Source organism: Ochotona princeps, chromosome 3 (genome assembly GCF_030435755.1).
Source record: "Ochotona princeps isolate mOchPri1 chromosome 3, mOchPri1.hap1, whole genome shotgun sequence".
Classification (NCBI taxonomy): domain Eukaryota; kingdom Metazoa; phylum Chordata; class Mammalia; order Lagomorpha; family Ochotonidae; genus Ochotona; species Ochotona princeps.
Window position 1 is genome coordinate 83,943,529 of NC_080834.1, and position 18,465 is coordinate 83,961,993.

Sequence of the window (18,465 nt, forward strand, 5' to 3'; positions counted from 1 at the left end):
GGTAAAATTCTTCTTGGTACTACATGGAAAGAAAGTCAAGTGTGGCCTGTATCCATGGATCTATTTCAGCTGATGCATTAGAAGACTAGCAGTGGCTTTAACCTCTTTCTAGTTGTAGAACTATTGATGTTTTCATTAAGAAATAATATCCTCAATGATTTTAAATACATCATAAATATTTAAGTGATATTACTTTTAAAATGAGAGCTTCTTCCCGACCCTTCATTAGCAAAAGGGCCTCGACCCATTTGCAAGTATGTTTCCAAACACAAGCCTTAACAGGTGTACCCACAATAATGAGCTCTCAGTATTTATAAGCATCCAATAATACTCCATGGACAGAGAACACAGTAATTACGTAGTCTACATTTATCTTTAGTTATATATTGTTTATACACAGATGACAGATGCATGGATTTGGGGGTATATTTTTGGTAACATCTTTACAATTCTGATCTTCAATGTCTTAATGTTGGAAAATACATTACAAGACAATTCAATTTCTGAAAATTGGCTTCTTCACACATGAAATAATTTAATAACAGTGATAATAATCATGTTAATTAAAGGATGAAATTCACTGAGCAAAACCACACTACAGCCTGGCATTGTTTTAATCTTTTTAGAATGTGTCCATTTAGCCAACTAGTTCCTGGCTTCTGGGATGTTTTGACCTGCTTCTGAAAAGAAGATCCTGGGTAAGTACTACCCACCTAGAGAAAACAGACTTCCATTCCAATAATAAAAGTTGCTGAACAAGCACAATGCCTAGTTCCAAAACATCGTCTTCTTTTTTCCATTTTCCACAAACTCTGGCTTTTAAAAAAGTGACATAAGCTATAATCAATTCTTTTAGTTATTTATTTTTAAAACACATTTGAAAGGCATTGAAACAAACAAAAAAAACCAAAGATTTTTTATTCTCTAGTCCATTTTTATTCTCTAGTCCATTTCCCAAATGCCCAAAACATTCATCCTTGCTGAAGCCAAGACCTTAAAATTTCTTTTTTTTTTTTTTTTTTGAGATCTTAAAATTTCATCTGGATCTCTTATGTGCATTCAGGGACACAGGTACTTGAGCCATCATCAGCTATATCTAAAGGCATATATTAGCTAGAATTGGAAATAAAACTAGGACTCAAATTCAAGCACTCCAGTAATGGATGAAGGCGTTCAAGTAATATCTTAGCTGCTGTGTCAAATTCCTGCTACTCTAAATTCTTTTCTTATTTATCACTATATTTTGTCTTTGTACTACATGGCAATAATGGGCTACACCCCAGTAAGCAGAATGGTGACCCTCTAAATATGTCCCAGACTAATTCCATAGGTCCTGTGAATATGTTTTGATGTGTGGCTTAAGTGACTTGACAGATGTGATTAAGGTTGCAGATTGAGCATTAACACATCAGATGGAGCTTAACATATCGTCCACGTGGGTATATTTCTAATCATAAATAAGATGTACTAAAAGAAGAAAGATGGGGAGATTGAAGTGTGAGATTGAGGTGAGACTCAAACTCTCTGGGGCTAGCTTTGAAAAGAGAAGAAATATTCAGACAACGAATGAAGGCAGGCTCCAGAATTTGAAATGGGCCCACTTGCAAGTCAGATGGAAAGAGGAACCTCGGTTTTACAGCTATAAGAAAGCATATTCTTGCATGGCAGAGTTTGGACTTCTTCCATCCTCTGTGGAAGCTCCAGATGGGGGTGGGTACCTCAGAGTTCTCGGCCTCCAAAGGCACTCCAGTTCCCCATGGTCTACTTGGCAGTTGGGATGTAGTCCTTGTTACTCATGTTGACAGTCCATGGTGAGGATCTGGGAGTCTTCAGGGTTGGGATACGAACCTCCTCCTGTCTACCTGCTCCACTCTGGAGTACACCCCCTGCTCCATGCACACAACCTCCTGTTTAAGAGGCTGTCAGGATCGTTCCCCCCTTATGCCTTTGTAGCTTTACCATTGTCTAGTGCTGACTCGAGTCTCAGTTACCAGATTTGATCCTGATAGGCTATATTTCACGTTTTTCTCACACTTTTGAGGGAGATGGAAGATTTCTCTGCATTCCCTCCCCATTACGGAGTAACATAGGGTATTAAGAGTGTTTTGGGTTTTACAGTTCTTTGATGTAGATCTTAAGCAGTCTGACATAAAATGTTGATTCATAGATTACATCGCATTATCTTATTGCATTGGATACAGGCTGTTAGAGATTGCAATGATATTACAATATACAGGTACCATTTTCCAGATTGATACCTTTTCATCTCAAATTAAGGCAAACATGTGGTATTTAACCTTTTGGGATTCGCTCATTTCCCTTAGCATAACGGATTCCAGTTGGGCCCATTTGGCCACAAAAAACTGCATTTTGTTTTTTTTAACAGCTGAGTAGTATTCCATGGAGTAGATGAACCATAGCTTTCTTATCCAGTTTTCTATTGATGGGCATTTCGGTTGCTTCCAAGTTTTTGCAATTATTGATTGTGCTGCTATAAACATAGGGGTGCATGTTGGTTTCTCGTGTAGCGGGTGTTTGGGATATATTCCTAGGAGTGCTATTGCTGGATCATATGGTATGCTGATTTTCAGTTGTTTGAGTATTCTCCATACTGATTTCCATAGAGGCTGTACAAGTTTGCAGTCCCACCAGCAGTGGAGTAGGGTTCCCTTTTCCCCACATACTCGCCAGCAAGTGTTGTTGGTGGTTTTTTGTATGTGTGCCATCCTTGCTGGCATTAGGTGGTACCACATTGTTGTCTTCATTTGGATTTCCCTTATTGCGAAGGAACTTGAGCATTTTTTCATATGTTTGTTTACCATTTGCTTTTGATCCTTTGTGAAACCTCTACCCCTTTCCCATGCCCATTTCTTGAGTAGTTTGTTTGTTTTGGTGTTTTGGTTGTTCCGGAGATCTTTGTATATTCTGGAGATTAGCCCCCATCACCTATGTAGTGGGCAAAGATCTTCTTCCATTCTGTGGGTTGCTTTTTTACTTTGTTGATTGTTTCCCTTACTGTGCAGAAGCTTCTTAGTTTGATGTAGTCCCATTTGTTTATTTTGGCCTTGATTGCTAGTGCTTTTGGTGTCCTTTTTAGCAAGTCAGGGCCTACACCTAAATCTTGCAGTGTGTTTCCAACATTTTATTCCAAAAGTTTGAAAGTTTCTGGGTGTAGGTTTAAGTCTTTTATCCATTTAGATTTGATCTTAGTGTATGGTGAGAGGTATGGGTCTATCTTCTTGTTTCTACAGGCTATCATCCAGTTGTCTCAACAGCATTTATTGAGGAGACCTTCCCATTTGCTTAGATTGTCATCTGTCTTTTTGTCAAAGATTAATTGGCTGTATCTATGTGGGTTTCCTTCTGTTGTTTCTGTTCTGTTCCATTGATCCTCCTCTCTATCTTTGAGCCAGTACCAGGCTGTTTTGATAACCACTGCCCTATAGTATGTCCAGAGGTCCAGGACTGTGATTCCCTGTTAAGTTCCTATTCTTCAGAATGGTTCTGGCTATTCACGGTTTTTTGTGTTTCCAGATGAACCTTTGTATCATTTTTTCCAGTTCAGCAAAGAATGTTTTGGGTAATTTGATTGGGATTGCATTGAATGTATAGATTGTTTTTGGTAGCACAGACAGTGTCATCAGAATGACAACCAGTAGCCCTGAGCGGTCCGCAGAAACAGAAGAATAATAAACTTTCTTCGGGACCAGGGAGGGGAGCTTTCTCTGGTCCTTGCCTGGTTCTGGCTCTGGGTCCCCACCCTCTCTCGAATGACCATCAGGATCGCTCCAGAAACCCCTCAAAACAAACAAACAAACAAACAAACAAAAACCTAGAATAGATAGACAACAACAAGGAAAGCATAGAATCAGACAGGAAATGGCCAGAATGGATTTACTCATACCTCACTAGGTGAGACACAAAGATTAGTTACTCCTCACTGGGGTATTGGGGATTTCTCTGCACACCCCTCCTAAAAATGTTCTGCACCTAAACTGTTGACACGTCTTCTTAGAGCTATAAGCCAGTTCAGACCACCCAAAAAAACAACTAAATTCAGCAAAATCATGCTTCAACACTATAAACAACTAAATACTAAAATTAAAATGAACATGAGACAGCTGAATAGTAATCTATAGCCATTTTAAGGTGTATAGAACCTGGTTGAATATAAACCAAAATTGAAATGTCTATGAAGAAGTCACAGGATGTGGTTGAGAACCTGCAGTTTCCTATTAACATATTGGTTAATCAATACCATGTCAATTAATACCATAATGTTGTAAACTGTTGTAAATATTATGTTGGGGCTTTTAATTGATTGGGATGATACTCTGCCGGCTCTACCTTCAGACCAGAGATGGTCTCACCAAGAAACCATTGAACTTACCAGGACAATAAGATGCTGGACTTTATGCTTGGTAAATACCTCCAATGAAAGAATCTCAACCTAACTTGAACAATGGTAATGCAACAAGGTGGAGGAATCCACCGTGGGGGGAGGGGTGGGGGGAAGGGTGGGAGGAATCCCAGTGCCTATAAAACTGTGTCACATAATGCAATGTAATTAATAAAACTAAAAAAAAAAAAAAAAAGCCTATTCTTCCAACAGTTCTAAGGAAAAGGGCTGTTTTATAGCCTCCAGAAAGGAGTAGCCTCATGAAACTGGTTGTAGTTACATGGAACTCATTACATACACATGATTTGAAGAACTGAGGAAACAAATTCCTGTTCTTTGTTCCATTAACTTTGTGATAATTTGTTATGCAGCAAAGGGAAGTTGAAACATCCCTTTCTTTCCAAAGGATCCCGTTGTCTTTTATACTGCAGAAATGCATTTCATATCCCTAGTTCCATCTCAATGTTCTTATTCTCCTACTCTCCCTATGAACAAGTAATTCCTAAAGTTCTGTTTCATTCCTATTCTCCTGGTAATCTGGTAAGATTTCATTACTATGATAACCACTTCTACTCATACATCACCAAAAGCAAAACTCCTGCCTTCAACTTTTCACCCAACTGCATCATGGTCATTCTCACTCAACTAAAAAATCTACCCAGAATACTCACTTTCTTCAAAACTACCTCATTACCATATCCTCAAAGATCACTTCCCTTCTTACTGTTCTAACTTTTTAGCCATGCTATAAATCTTTTCACCTGGATTCAAAAACTCAAGTCATCTTCAACATCTCCTTATAAACACTGCACATCCTCTATTTTCCAAATCCATGTTCCTTTTGTATATGTTTTCTCTTCTCTGTTCCTACTCTCCTGTACTCATTAAGGTTTGAACCATAGAACTGTAGAAAGCCTCTGTTTAATATCCTATATGTGAGTGAAGTCATGTTAGACACACCCACCTAACACATCAGAGATCCCAAGTCAGACTTCCAAAAGCAATCACCCAGTAGGTAAAATGGATGTCTTTCTAAGCCACTAATTTTGGTATACAACAGAAAAATAAAATACTCCAGCTTCTCCCACAATTATGTGAAGTCTGATTTTTTGTAACAACTTAAGGTTCTGTAGTATTTCTAATATTTCTGCTTTTCTGATCAAACCTGAACTACCATATTGTGCATTGAAAACATTCCACAGCCTGGCTCCAATAAGGCTCCCCCTAATCTCCAATCAACCAAGTCTAGGTTCTTATTCATGTCCTTTAGGTTCTAGATCAATATCTATCTTAGAAAGTAGTTGCCTGCAAGTGTTTATATCAGTGAACACTGATTTAACAAAACCTACTACAGGAACTATTACCAGATCTCCACAAATTAATAATCTCACTTCTCTGAAACATCTTCATATTGTATTTGTGTTGCAGCTACTTTGCATAATTGTCAGTCAGTTCCTTTGCAGAACTGTTGCATAGGGTTGGAATCCTTAATGCATCTTTTTCTTTCCTCAGCACTAAAGCCATTATCTTATATATAGTGTGTGATCCTTAAAAATCTTTGGGTTGATTAACTTACTCAAATAAATAGGAGTTTATCCTGAGTAAATGTGAGGGAAAATAGTAAATAATATATGAGCACCACTAGACCAAAAATTTTGCTTGACAGTAGCAATAGGCTCCTAAGTTATTTGTGAATTGAATGACATATCCATGTGATATGTTACATGATTTTTATTTTCAGGAGGCATCATACCCTGCATAATGCTTATCTCCCAAAATATTTGAACCATTTAGAATTATAACTGCTACCTTCCCATATCATCCCTATAACTCATTTTCTCCTTCTTTTTGTATTATTTTGTTTCCCTAGGTCCTACTTCCTTTTTTTGTCCCCAAATGCCAGGAGCTTTTTTATAAAAGGAGGCTATGTGCTACCCAAACCACAAGGCCCAGATCCACAGAGACCAAGTGGTCACCACAGATATATTAATATGACCTCATTCTTTCCATGTAGATTCATTTCTGTGCCTGAAACCAACAAAATGCTATGTTTTCAGAGTCCTAAACCCTTTGGGAATAAATTTTAATTTAATCATTTAAAGCAATAAGAGCAACCATGTTCTTGGTTAGCATGAAATATCTGGAGGATTGTTGAAAATATTTGGTGATATTCACTAAGCAAAGAGGGAAGTATGCTAGACATATGGGTTATAAATGAAAGTAACATTCGTAGAGAATTAAAAGCTAGAGCCTGATAATGAATAACATGGCTATTTTAAGAGGCTAATTTAAAAGAATTTACCTGTTAAAATGAATTCTTTTGTTTTAATTCTCCTTTTCATTTATTTTCAAGGAATTTCTTAAAGGTAGAATTACAGAAAGAGACAGATGGATAGAGGTCAAGAGTATAAGTGGGAGAAGAAGAGGAAGAGGTATCTTCCATCCACTGGACCACTCCTCAAAGAGACCTGGAAAATCCAACTCTCCCATCTGGGTATTAGAAGTAGAAGTACTTAGGTTAGCCTCTGAAAAGTTCACTTAGGTACGCTGCAGGTGTTATGTTGCTTAAGAAAGACAAGGTTGGGATCATACATGCACTTATTTTCTCACCAAAACTGAAGACAAGACCCTTCCTGTGGTCCTGTACCTGACCTTTCTCCAAAAGAACTAAGAAGTCATTCCTACGTTTGCTTTTCTTCAAGTTAGTTTTTACAGTTTTCCTACATAGGAAACAACAATATGAAGTTCTTGAAATCTGGAAATCATTAGTCCCTGTTAGACTCAGCAAGTGTCGATGGAACACTCAATTTTGAGCAATCAGAGTGTCAAATCCCTGATTATGCCCTTCTTTATCCTTGACAATTAGAGGATTATACATGGTCCTGAGCTTCAGAATTGATAATCTACCAACACATGAGCACACACACACACACACACACACACACACACACACACACACAAACTGAACTGACAAAATGTTTTTAAAAATTCACCCCCTGGGCTGGCAGCGTGGCCTAGCGGCTAAAGTCCTCGCCTTGAGTGCGCCAGGATCCCATATGGGTGCCGGTTCTAATCCCAGCAGCTCCACTTCCCATCCAGCTCCCTGCTTGTGGCCTGGGAAAGCAGCTGAGCCGTTGCAGCTCACTTGGGAAGTGAATCATTGGATGGAAGATCTTCCTCTCTGTTTCTCCTCCTCTCTGTATATCTGACTTTGTAATAAAAGTAAATAAATCTTTAAAAAAAATCGACCACCCTTGTTATATCACCAGTACAATCTTTTGTACATTCTGCCACCAGTCACTATTTTACCTTCTTCAAAACTTCCAGTGCCTCTGAGGTAGGTAAAGTGGGAGAGCATCTGCCAGTCACAATGCAGATGAAACCAAAGCCCAGGAAGGTGAACAATCTGACAATCCCACAACAGTCCTGCATGGCACAACTGAGTCTAAGAATGGGTCTTCAGTGTTCCTTCCAATAGACATCTCCTCAGGCCCTCCAATTTCTTCATTAATGTCTTTAATGTGCCCTAATAAGAGATTATCAGATAATGTATTCATTGAAAAGCATTTGCTAAACTTTAATCTTTAATAAGACTCTGTGGTGGTCGTATGTGTGATGTTAAGATGCCTACAAGAAGCATACATTGTGTTATGTTGAGAAAGACAATATCATGGAAGAATAAGGGGAGAAGACCTCCTGTGAGGGTATAGAAAGGTTTAAGAACGAATATAAGACTCAACCAGGCTTTTGATGGCTGGGAAGAAGAGCTAGTAAATCAACTTAGGCCCTAGCCTTGACCTACTGCTTATCTTTTCTAACATTTGCTTAATTTCTATTTTTAATGACTTCTTCATATATGCAAGATAACTTATTTTTCAGTTTGTCCAATTAAAATCTATTCGGGGGTAATGGTTAAGTTTATATGTCAACTTGACTGGACCATGAAATCCCCCAGGTATTTGGTCAGGAACTATTTTGGATATCAGTGAAGATCTTTCCAGATAAAACTGACATTTGAAACTGTCAACTAAATAAAGCATATTTTTTTCTCACCATTGTGAACAAATTTTCATCCAAATTGTTGACTTGCTTATGGCCTGAAGAAAACAAATGTCTGAGCAAAAGAGAAGTATGTCTCTAAGCAAGGCACTTAGGCTTTTCTGGAATTTGTATGAAGCTCAACCTGGGAAAAAATGCATATATGTATGTAGTAAAAGATGAATACAATGAAAGATCTGTACATTGATTTCAAAAAAAATTTGGCACCAAATTAAACTTATCTTTTGACTTTTTCCTAGCAACACCCTTATGTTGTCTAGTGAATTCTAAGTACTAATAATGGCAGCTCAAGCTAGCACTTGCTATGATTTAAAAATGAGTTTCCATGTTCCTCCTTAACACTTTCCTGGTGACCACTTCATTAATATCATAATGCAACACTTCCTCCAGAACTAATTTTAAATTCATTTTTAAGGCAAGTTTCTCTTGCTCAGAGTAGAATCAACAATGAAACACTATTTACAAGGGAAAAGTCTTCGTCTACCATAGCAGACTGTCTCCTTTATGCATAAGAAGGCATGAGAAGAAAATAAAAGGAAAGTGACAAGTCAGCCCAGTTAGATGGCTCTAGGCTTCCAGGAAAAAGAGAGAGTTGCTGCTTTCCCCATGAAGATGTAAATGATTACAGAACAATGTCAGTGAGTGAAGCTCTTCTTCGGGAAAGTTTAGGGAAGAAGTTTTCTGTGCAGCTGCTGGTACCCAAGCCTAAAGTTGTCAATCATAACACAAGTCAAGTATCTCACATGAAAAAAGACTCCCAGAATTGCAGAGATGGGAGGCTCAGAGGTCATGCAAAATCTCAGTTCCTTTTCAAAGAAAAGAATTCACTCCAGCTAGCTCGGATAGCACCAAGGGTTTGAAGACTGACCCTTGAAAATCTTTGTTCACTTTGATCCACAGTCTGTGACTTTACTTGGAAATAATGTCTTTGCAAATGTAAAGTTTAAAAGAGGTTATATATGGATGATAGGGACCTTAAATCCAGAAACTGTAAGATAACTGTGTGAAGACACAGCCACATACAAGAAGGCCCACAGAACAGGCAAAGCTGCAAGTCAAGGAATGCCAAGGTTTGCTAGGAAGAAACAAAGAGTTACACTTGCTGAGGCTTCCAAGAGAGCATGACTTCACTAGCACCTGCTTTCAAACTCGATTTTCATATATGTTGACTCCTCAAGTCTTCCAGCTAGTGCTAATCTTTTATGGCAGTTCTAAAAAAAAAATCTATGCAGTAATAAATCACTTGAAGAATTAGCTTAGGCTGCTGAAGAAAAGCTTATAGGCTTAGTTTGAGGGAACATTTTCCAAACCACACTTTAGAGGAAGTTGACTAAAATGCAGTTGCCTCCTGACTCACACAGCAGGCCAAAAGGAAGGCACCACTGTGTGTTCCCACTCTGGAGTCATTTGTGTCTGCTACTATGAGACATCATTAAAAGAGGACATTGCTTCAATTGTACCTATCTGCCTTCTTACTTACTTCCATCCCTAATTTAGTTCTCTAACAAAGGTATCAGATGGGTGAAACTGTATCACAACACCGAGTTTCAAAGGCACAAAGGTGACAGAAAAGGCCTAGGTTTGCAGGAGGGCTGAAATTTCTACTAGAAATTTAGGTTAGAACTCACATTAATCATGGCATACACCTAAGAACTCACTATTCATTCCTCATACAGTTCCAGATTCAGTAACCTTGGTTCAGTAGTGATTACGTGGACCAGGCATTACAATATGACACCTTCTATGTTATTTCTTCTGATCTTCCAAGACAGAGATGGGAGACGTCTGCCCATGACAATATGAAACCCATGAAATCTTATGGTCTGGTTCTGCCAATGCAACCACATTGGCAGAACTTCAAACTTCAATCTACAGCAGGCTAATTTTTAAGTTAATAATTTTATATGACCCACAAATGATATCATAAATATTCAAAAGTTCACTGGTAGAAAAAAAAGGTTTCCCATCCCTGATTTAAGGCACCTAACTTTATCCTCATTTTATAAATAGGGAAGTCAAAGATCAATGAGAGTTTTGCTTAACATTCAACATGCATTTGCAGAATATCTACCATGTGCCAGGTTTCCTAGAAATAAACACTAAACAGGAAAACTTTTAATTCAGAAGTTGCTTAAAGTCTGATAGAAAGATTGTAAACATTGGCTTACAAAGTGTTCTCAGGTTTTCAGGCAGGTAGCTGAGACTTCACTACCAGAAGTCAGAGAGAAGGAACACAGCCTGGGGGCTGGTACATATCAAAGTGTATGAACCTCCTTGATCCAAGGCCCAGTTGCTCTATTGATTCCTGAAAATTCCTCTAGGTTCCAGGCAGGTAAAATAAATACATAGAGATGGCAGGCTGAAGTCAGTGGGTATCAAGTCAATTACCTGTACCTGAATCTGGCTGAAACAGCTACCTAGAGAAATACAGTGCATTCTTGGATTACTCAGGGCTGTTGTGCACCCAGGCTGTGAGCCTGTGAGGCTGCTCACTCCCTCTTCCTGATCCAACACAGAGAGGAGAATCCCCGTGTAAGTCCAGTTCCTCTTAGAATACCTCTCACACCAAATCACGATTGCTTCTTCTCTACAACTCTGCTAGTGTGTAGATAGGGAAGGCTGGGAATTGCATCTGCTTTGTTCAATGCTGGGTTACACTTTGAACCAGGCACAATGTCAATACATAGAAAGACAGGAAGGATAATGTGAAATAGGGTAGGTACTGATTTACGTTTGGAAGTCAGAGAGACAGAACAAATAGGCAGGCAAGCAGAGAGAGGTATCTCATCCACTGCTCACTCCTCAATGCCCACAACAGCCACGCATGGGCCAGGCTGAAGCCAGGAGCTCAGAACTTAATACGGATCTTCTATGTGACTGGTAGGGAATAAGTACTTGGGGCTGCCTCCCAGCATGCATTTTAGCTGGAAACTGGAATCAAAAGTGCCAGAGAAGCTGCTATCATATATGGACATCCCAAGTGTTGACATAACCACTCAGTGCTACATTCTAACCCACAGGAAACACCTAGAAGAGGACAAGAAATGTAAGGGCGAGAACTCATTTTCCTTCACTCTGAGGATATGTGTTCTCCAACCTTACATTTCAGAGAACGAAAATAACCCAGACACTCAGGCTCTGTGTAAAATATTGTTCTGCTCTTGACCAAGATGCAAAGGAGTCTGCTTTGTGGGCTGAATGTGCAGTCAGTGTGACTGCTCCCTGAAGGAGGCAACTCCTTCCTGCAAGAGTGTCCCAAGAGCCTCTCCTTCACCCAGTAAATTGAAGATGCAAAGGAAAGCCCCATAGCCCACCAACAATTCTTTAACTTAGCCATGCTTCTTTTTCAGGCTCTGTTCCAGGTGTTTATAGTTCAGTGGTTGGTAAGCAAAATTCTTGCTGTCATTAAATTGACACTATCCAGATGATAGCTGAGTGTATGGATAAATTTTAAAAAGAGAGACTATAATAAGCAACAGGAAATAAAAAGAAAGGTACCATAATAATGTAATAAGGTTATTTCCTTACATGATCAGAAAACAGTTCCTGTGGAGGTGAAATGTCAGCAAAGTCTATAGAATAAGCAGATGCTTTGAGAAAACAAAGGGGAAGAAGGTTTAACAACTGGATCAACAAGTGAAAAAGCCTGCTGACAGGGAAAAGCTTGCTGTTATTAGAACAGAATCAATCTAGTGTGAGAGAGCTTAGTAACAGGGAGCCTGACACGAGGCTGAAACCCTAGGCATGAGTCAGATCACTCAGGACTCAGTAAGCTTTGAAGAGAATACAGTTAATTTACAACCTCAAGGACCTGCTTTCAGAACTTCTGAGAGGGGGTCAGGCACACGACAAAGCTGGTAGATAGATAAAGCAATGCCTGCCCCCTCGAATATGCCTTTGATCCATGCCCTTGAATAGAAATCTAGAAATGCCCCCATTGCCCTCTGCTGTCAGTGGACATACTTCCAAGGACCCCTAGGAGAACTGTCATATTAGAACTGGAAACCTATGTTGATGTGACAGTAGAGAAATGGCCTGACGGTAACTCGACTCCTTATATTATGTTCCTATTTCTATTCTCAATTCAAATGCACTGGCATTTTAACTCAATATGTAATTGTTCTTCCCTCTCTGCAGTCAATTCCACTTCGTGTTTCACAAAGCATCTTACTTTTCATTTCTGAGTGTCCATTTGATTATCTCAATATAGTCTGGCATGAAGCTAGCATAACAAAACTTATCTATACATGCCCCCCACCAACATGCTCAGGTGCTCCTCAAGAACTATGGAAATATAGAGGCAACAACAACATGAGACCCACACTGGTAAATATTTGCTTTAAAATGTTCTATATGTACAATGTGGCATGGAAGATTGGATGACTGTTTGTAACACTGGTATTCCATTTCAAGTTCCAGTTTAAGTCCCAGATATTTCACCTCTGATTCAGGTTTCTGCTCATCTGTGTGAGAAAGCAGCAGAGTCATATCCCAATGACTTGGGTCCCTGTCACCCATTGGGAACTCTTAGCTTTGAGACTGGCCCAAATCTGGTTGTTGTGGCTAGTTGTTGAGTAAACCATTAAATAAAACAAATTCTCTCTCTCTCATTCTAATTTTACCTTCCAGATAATAAATCATCTCTCTTTATAAAGAATGTGTTTTAATTTTATTTTTGAAAATATCTATTTGAAAGGCAAAGTGATACAAGCAGGGAAAAGAAAGAAACAAAGACAGAGAGGGAGAGGAGAGATCATGCTTGCATCTGCTGGATCACTCTCCAAATGCCCCCAAGAGCTGAGTGGGCCAGACCACAGTGAGGGAGGGGCCAGGAACTCCAACCAGGTCTCCCACATGGCTGGCAGGGCCTCGGGTACTTGAGTTACTACATGCTGCCTTTCCAGGAGTATAAGCAGGAAGGTGGACTGGAGGCAGAGTAGCCTGGACTCAACCCAGAAACTATGATATAATATGGGTACATCAGGCAGCAGCTTTACACACTGCATCATAACGCATATCCTACAAGAAATCTTTAGAAGATGCTTACAGGCTCACATCACCAGATATGAATATGCTAAACTATAACTATGGTTTTAATTTCCCCAGTTTTACATTCTTGAAATTATTTCACCTAAATGGGAATAGAGGAAGTTACAATCGGGTTAGGCGCAATGGCCTACAGGCTGAGGTCCTCTCCTTGAATGTGCTGGGATCCAATATGGCTGCCGGTTCTAATCCTGGTGGCCCCACTTCCCATCCAGCTTCCTGCTTGTGGCCTGGGAAAGCAGTCAAGGGCTACTCAAAGCTTTGGGATCCTGAACCTGCGTGGGAGACCCAGAAGTGGCTCCTGGCTCTTGGCTTTGGATCAGCTCAGCTCCAGCCATTGCTGCCACTTTGTAAGTTGATCAGCAGATGGAAGATCTCTGTCTCTCCTCCTCTCTGTATATCTGACTTACCAATGAAAATAAAATAAATCTTAAAAAAAAACTGTTTAGATACATAGAGCCCAGATGAGTTCAAGAAAGCTGTAAAGAGCTGACCTACTATAGAGAGTGGAGGAGAAGGAAGGAAGTACATCTGCTATGTGGCTATGTGTTGGGAGAGGAGGGCAGCAGGCAGTTTACCTTCTCAAGAGGAAAAGCAATGGCATGATTTCCCAGAGCATAGAGGAAGAGGTGGCCGTAGTGTTCACCATCATTTGAGGATGGAGGCTGTTGTTCATTTCACATGGCCAGGTAACCACCAGGGACCAGAGGCAGTCACAATGAAGGATGCTGCCTCTTGATGGCATCTGCAGCTGAACACAGGCTTTGTCAGAGGCTTCTTGTTACCAGTGCCCAAACTACTGCTCAGTCACATAGGGTGAGACACAGCCCTCGCACCACAGTGATAGTAACCATCGGTAACAGCACGAGGAAAGCACCAGTAGCATTTGAAAGAAGAGGTATGAGAAAAGAAGAGAAAAAGCAAGGGCTACACTGCAACAAACTAATGCGGCTGAGACTGGTCAAAAACTCGGTTGCTTTCATTGCCAGTGGGAGTAAAGTGTCCCTTATACCTGCATCCAGGTTTGTGAGTATATAAGAAGTCACCACCAGCATTTTCCCAGCTTCCAGGAAATGTTGATTGTTGCACCAAAAAGAGCATTCAAGTATTTTGCAGGAAATAAATGAATGTAGCAGCTCCCACCGTGAACTTCACCCACTCTCAATGGGGTAAGTTTTGCTTAACAAGTTGGGTTTCCCAACCTATGATTCAGAGAAAGCATATGGTGAGGTTAGTAGCAAACATTCCTAGTGTTTGCTTGAATATACGGGTATTTGGGTGGGCAAGTTTGAAAGAAGAGAAAATGGAATTTCCTCTATTGAAAGGATAAATTTTCTGCTTATGAAGTGGGCTACTCAAGCTAAACATTTAATATGCTATAAAAATACAGCATTTCATCACTGATAAATGAAATTTAATGGGAAACTGGATGATTAATTTCATAAATCACAATTGCTTTTCTACTGGTGTTCAGTTTTCTATTATGTTCCACGCTATATGTGGCAGAACTTAAGGGTCTCAAACAACCAGTTGTAAAAGCACTTAAGAACCCAACACTTTTTTCCCTAAAAATTAATATTGCCTGTAGAAGCACACATCCCTGCAGCAAAGCATTTGGCAAAGGAATTGGCCTTCCCCAGATGTAAAATAACAAGTTCAGTTCTTAAGCATACCACACAAGAGTGACAATGGCTCCTGTCAGATGGGGAGCGCACAAATGAATGCTTTGCTCAGTGGAATGCAGTTCCCAACTCCTAGTCAACTAATGTGATTAAATCTAACTGCATCTTAAAGGTATCCTGAGCATTTATTTTCAAAATAGGTAGCTAGAGACTGAATTGTTAATCTCCCAAAAGTGTACCTTGAAGTCCTAACCCAGAGTATTGTGATATTTAGCAGCAGGACCTAGAGTCAAAATTAAGTGACATCATCGGGTTGACATCCCACTCCAACAGGACAATAGGATGTGGTCCAAGAAGAGGAAAAGGGGAAAGCAGTCCACATTTCACTTGGGACTTTCACATTCCACATTGATGTACTTCAGCATCTGTTATTTTTTGTCTTTTTCATAATGGCCATTGTCATTATGGTGAGATAACACATCATTACACTTTTTAATTTATACTGTCCTGATGGCTAGTGACGTTGGACATTTTTTTTCCTGTGTATCTTAGCCATTTGTATATCTTCTTTTGAGAAATGCCTATTCAGATTTTTAGCCTACTTTTAAATCTTTTAAATTTTTTTTCTATTGATTGGTTTGAGTTATGCATTACAAGTTCTGGATGTATAGTTTTTTTGGATATAGAATTTACCTCTGATAGTGAGCCTGGCACAGAAAAAGGTACTGCATGATCTCACAGGTAGAAATTTAAAAGTTGATCTCACAGAAAATGAGAGTAGGATAGTAGGTACTAGAAACTGGTAGTATGAAAGAAGAGAAATGGATTAAAGAGAATGAGAAAGAGGGGAAGAGTTGGGAAGGGAAGGGAAGGGAATAGAATGGATGGGAAGGGAAGAGGCGGAGAGGGAAGAGGAGAGGAGGGAAAGAAAGTAGAGAGGAAGAAGAGGAGTGGAAGGGAGGGGAGGAGAGGGGAGGGGAGAGGAGGGGAGGGGAGAGAGGGAAAGGAGCAGAAAAGGCTATTACTAAATTAGAACTACATGTCCTGTCTCTGCTTCTATAGACAGTTGTTGAAATAAGAACTGTCTATTTAAGATCTTAGTATCTTTTCTAAACACTGCCATTGAAGATTTTGTTCACTGTGTTATAGGAAGCTCCTTATAAAAATTCTCATTCCACAAATGGTTCCATAGGTTTGATTCCAGAATAATGAAAACATTATCTTGGGTTAATGCACTTTCTCTAGTCAGAAGTTCAAATAAAATGATGCATACATTTCTACTTTGCATTAGCAAAGGAAACTTATAGACAGACTCAATGTGCGCTACTGCTTTCAAAGCAGTTCCTGATACCCTGGGATGCTTTACAGCTCACATTTTATTAAAGTCCAATAGCAACTTCTATGCTTTAGTCACTCACAATCCATCCAGGTCCAAGTTCTTCAGCTAATTTTAGGATAAACTTTAATGTCTCCAAATTAACATTTAATGGCTAAAGCTGAGTACCATTTATTCAATTAATATTATATTCAATGATGTACATAATTTAAGTTACAAAAATATCCATCTCTGAGGGACCTAATAAATCCATTTTCATTCTGAATAAATTGAAAATTGCATGGACATATGTATATTTGTTTGAATGACCATTCACAGAAAATGAAGATTGTTTAGGACTGGTGGTAGAGAACTTTTCCCTCTTTCTAAATTTGAATGTCTCGTTGAGTTCACATGTCAGTTGGAATCATTGGAAATAGCTGGAGTATCAGTTTTAAGCAGTCACAATAAAATGGACTACTTTGTTTTAAAAAATAGGATTATTATTATTAATTGCTTAAGCTGAAAACCTATTGTAAAAGTTAGTTTCAGGGATCAACACTGTGCCACAATAGGTTGAACCACTACTTGTAATGCCAGAATCCCATATGAGAAGACTGATTTGAGTGCTGGCTGTTGCACTTCCAATCAAGCTTCCTGGTAATAAATTGGAGAAAGCAGCAGATAATAAACTCATTACTAGGGATTCTGCCACTCATATGGGAGATCCTGATAATCAAACAACTATTTATATTTTATTTTTATCACTTTCCATGATGTATCTTTGTTTGCCTCCGTACTTTCCCCTTTTTCACTTTCCATTTTACCCTCCCACCATTTCTCTCATATTATTAAACTAACATAGTCCTTTAGTAACAACTAAAAGTTTAACATTCTGCTATTTAAGTACATACAGAAGTAGAGATATATTTAACCATTTCACTGGCAGTCAAGATATATTTAACAGTTTCATTGAGACTCCTCCTTTCATTCAGTAGTAGAAATGCATTCTGCAATGCATCTTCATTTTCCAGTATGCTAGTCTCCATTATATAGTTCATCTAGAATATATGTATATACTTGTTTACCTATATATCTACTTATCTTGCATGTTGCATGAAGATTGCCTTAGATCAAAGAGAAAATACGGTATTTGTCCTTTTGGCATTGGCTTATTTCACTGAGCATAATGGTCTCTAGTTGTAACCATTTTGTTGCAAATGGAAGAACTTAATTCTTTTTAATGGCTATAGAGCATTCCATGGAGCACAATTTCTTTATCCATTCCTCTTTCAATGAATGGATGGGAAGGGAAGAGGCGGAAGACATGTTTCCATGTCTTTGCTATTGTGGATTGTGCTGCTATAAATATAGGGTTGCATGTTGATTTTTTTAAAAAAAATAGGATTATTATTATTAATTGCTTAAGCAGATGTCACTTCCTTTGGATATATTCCTAGGAGTGGAATAGCTGGTTCAGACTGTAGATCCATTTTCAGTTCTCTGAATACTCTCAATACTGACATCCACAGAGTCTGCATTAGCTTAGATTGCCACCAACAGTGAAATAGGATACCTTTATCCCCACATGCCTGCGGGAGGGTCTAGTTAGTAGAGTTCTGAATGTAGGCCAATCTCACTGGAGTTAGGTGGAACCTCATTGTGATATCTATTTGTATTTCTCTGATAACTAGGAAACCTGAGCATTTTTTCACATGTCTGTTAGCCATTTGAAACTGTTCTTTTGAAAAATGCCTGTTCATTTCCTTAGCCCACTTCTTCACAGAGTTGTTCGTTATGCTGTGCTTCAGTTATTGAAGCTCTTTGTAGATCCTGGATTTAGTGCCCTAGCTATTGTGTGGCATGCAAAGGTTGTCTCCCATTCTGTTGGTTGCTTCTTCATTTTGTGGATCGTATCGTTTGCTGCACAGAAGCTTCCTACTTTCATGTGGTCCCATTTGTTTAATTTGGCTTTGACTGCCTGTGTTTTGGTAACCTTTCTATGAAGGTTCTGCCAATATATG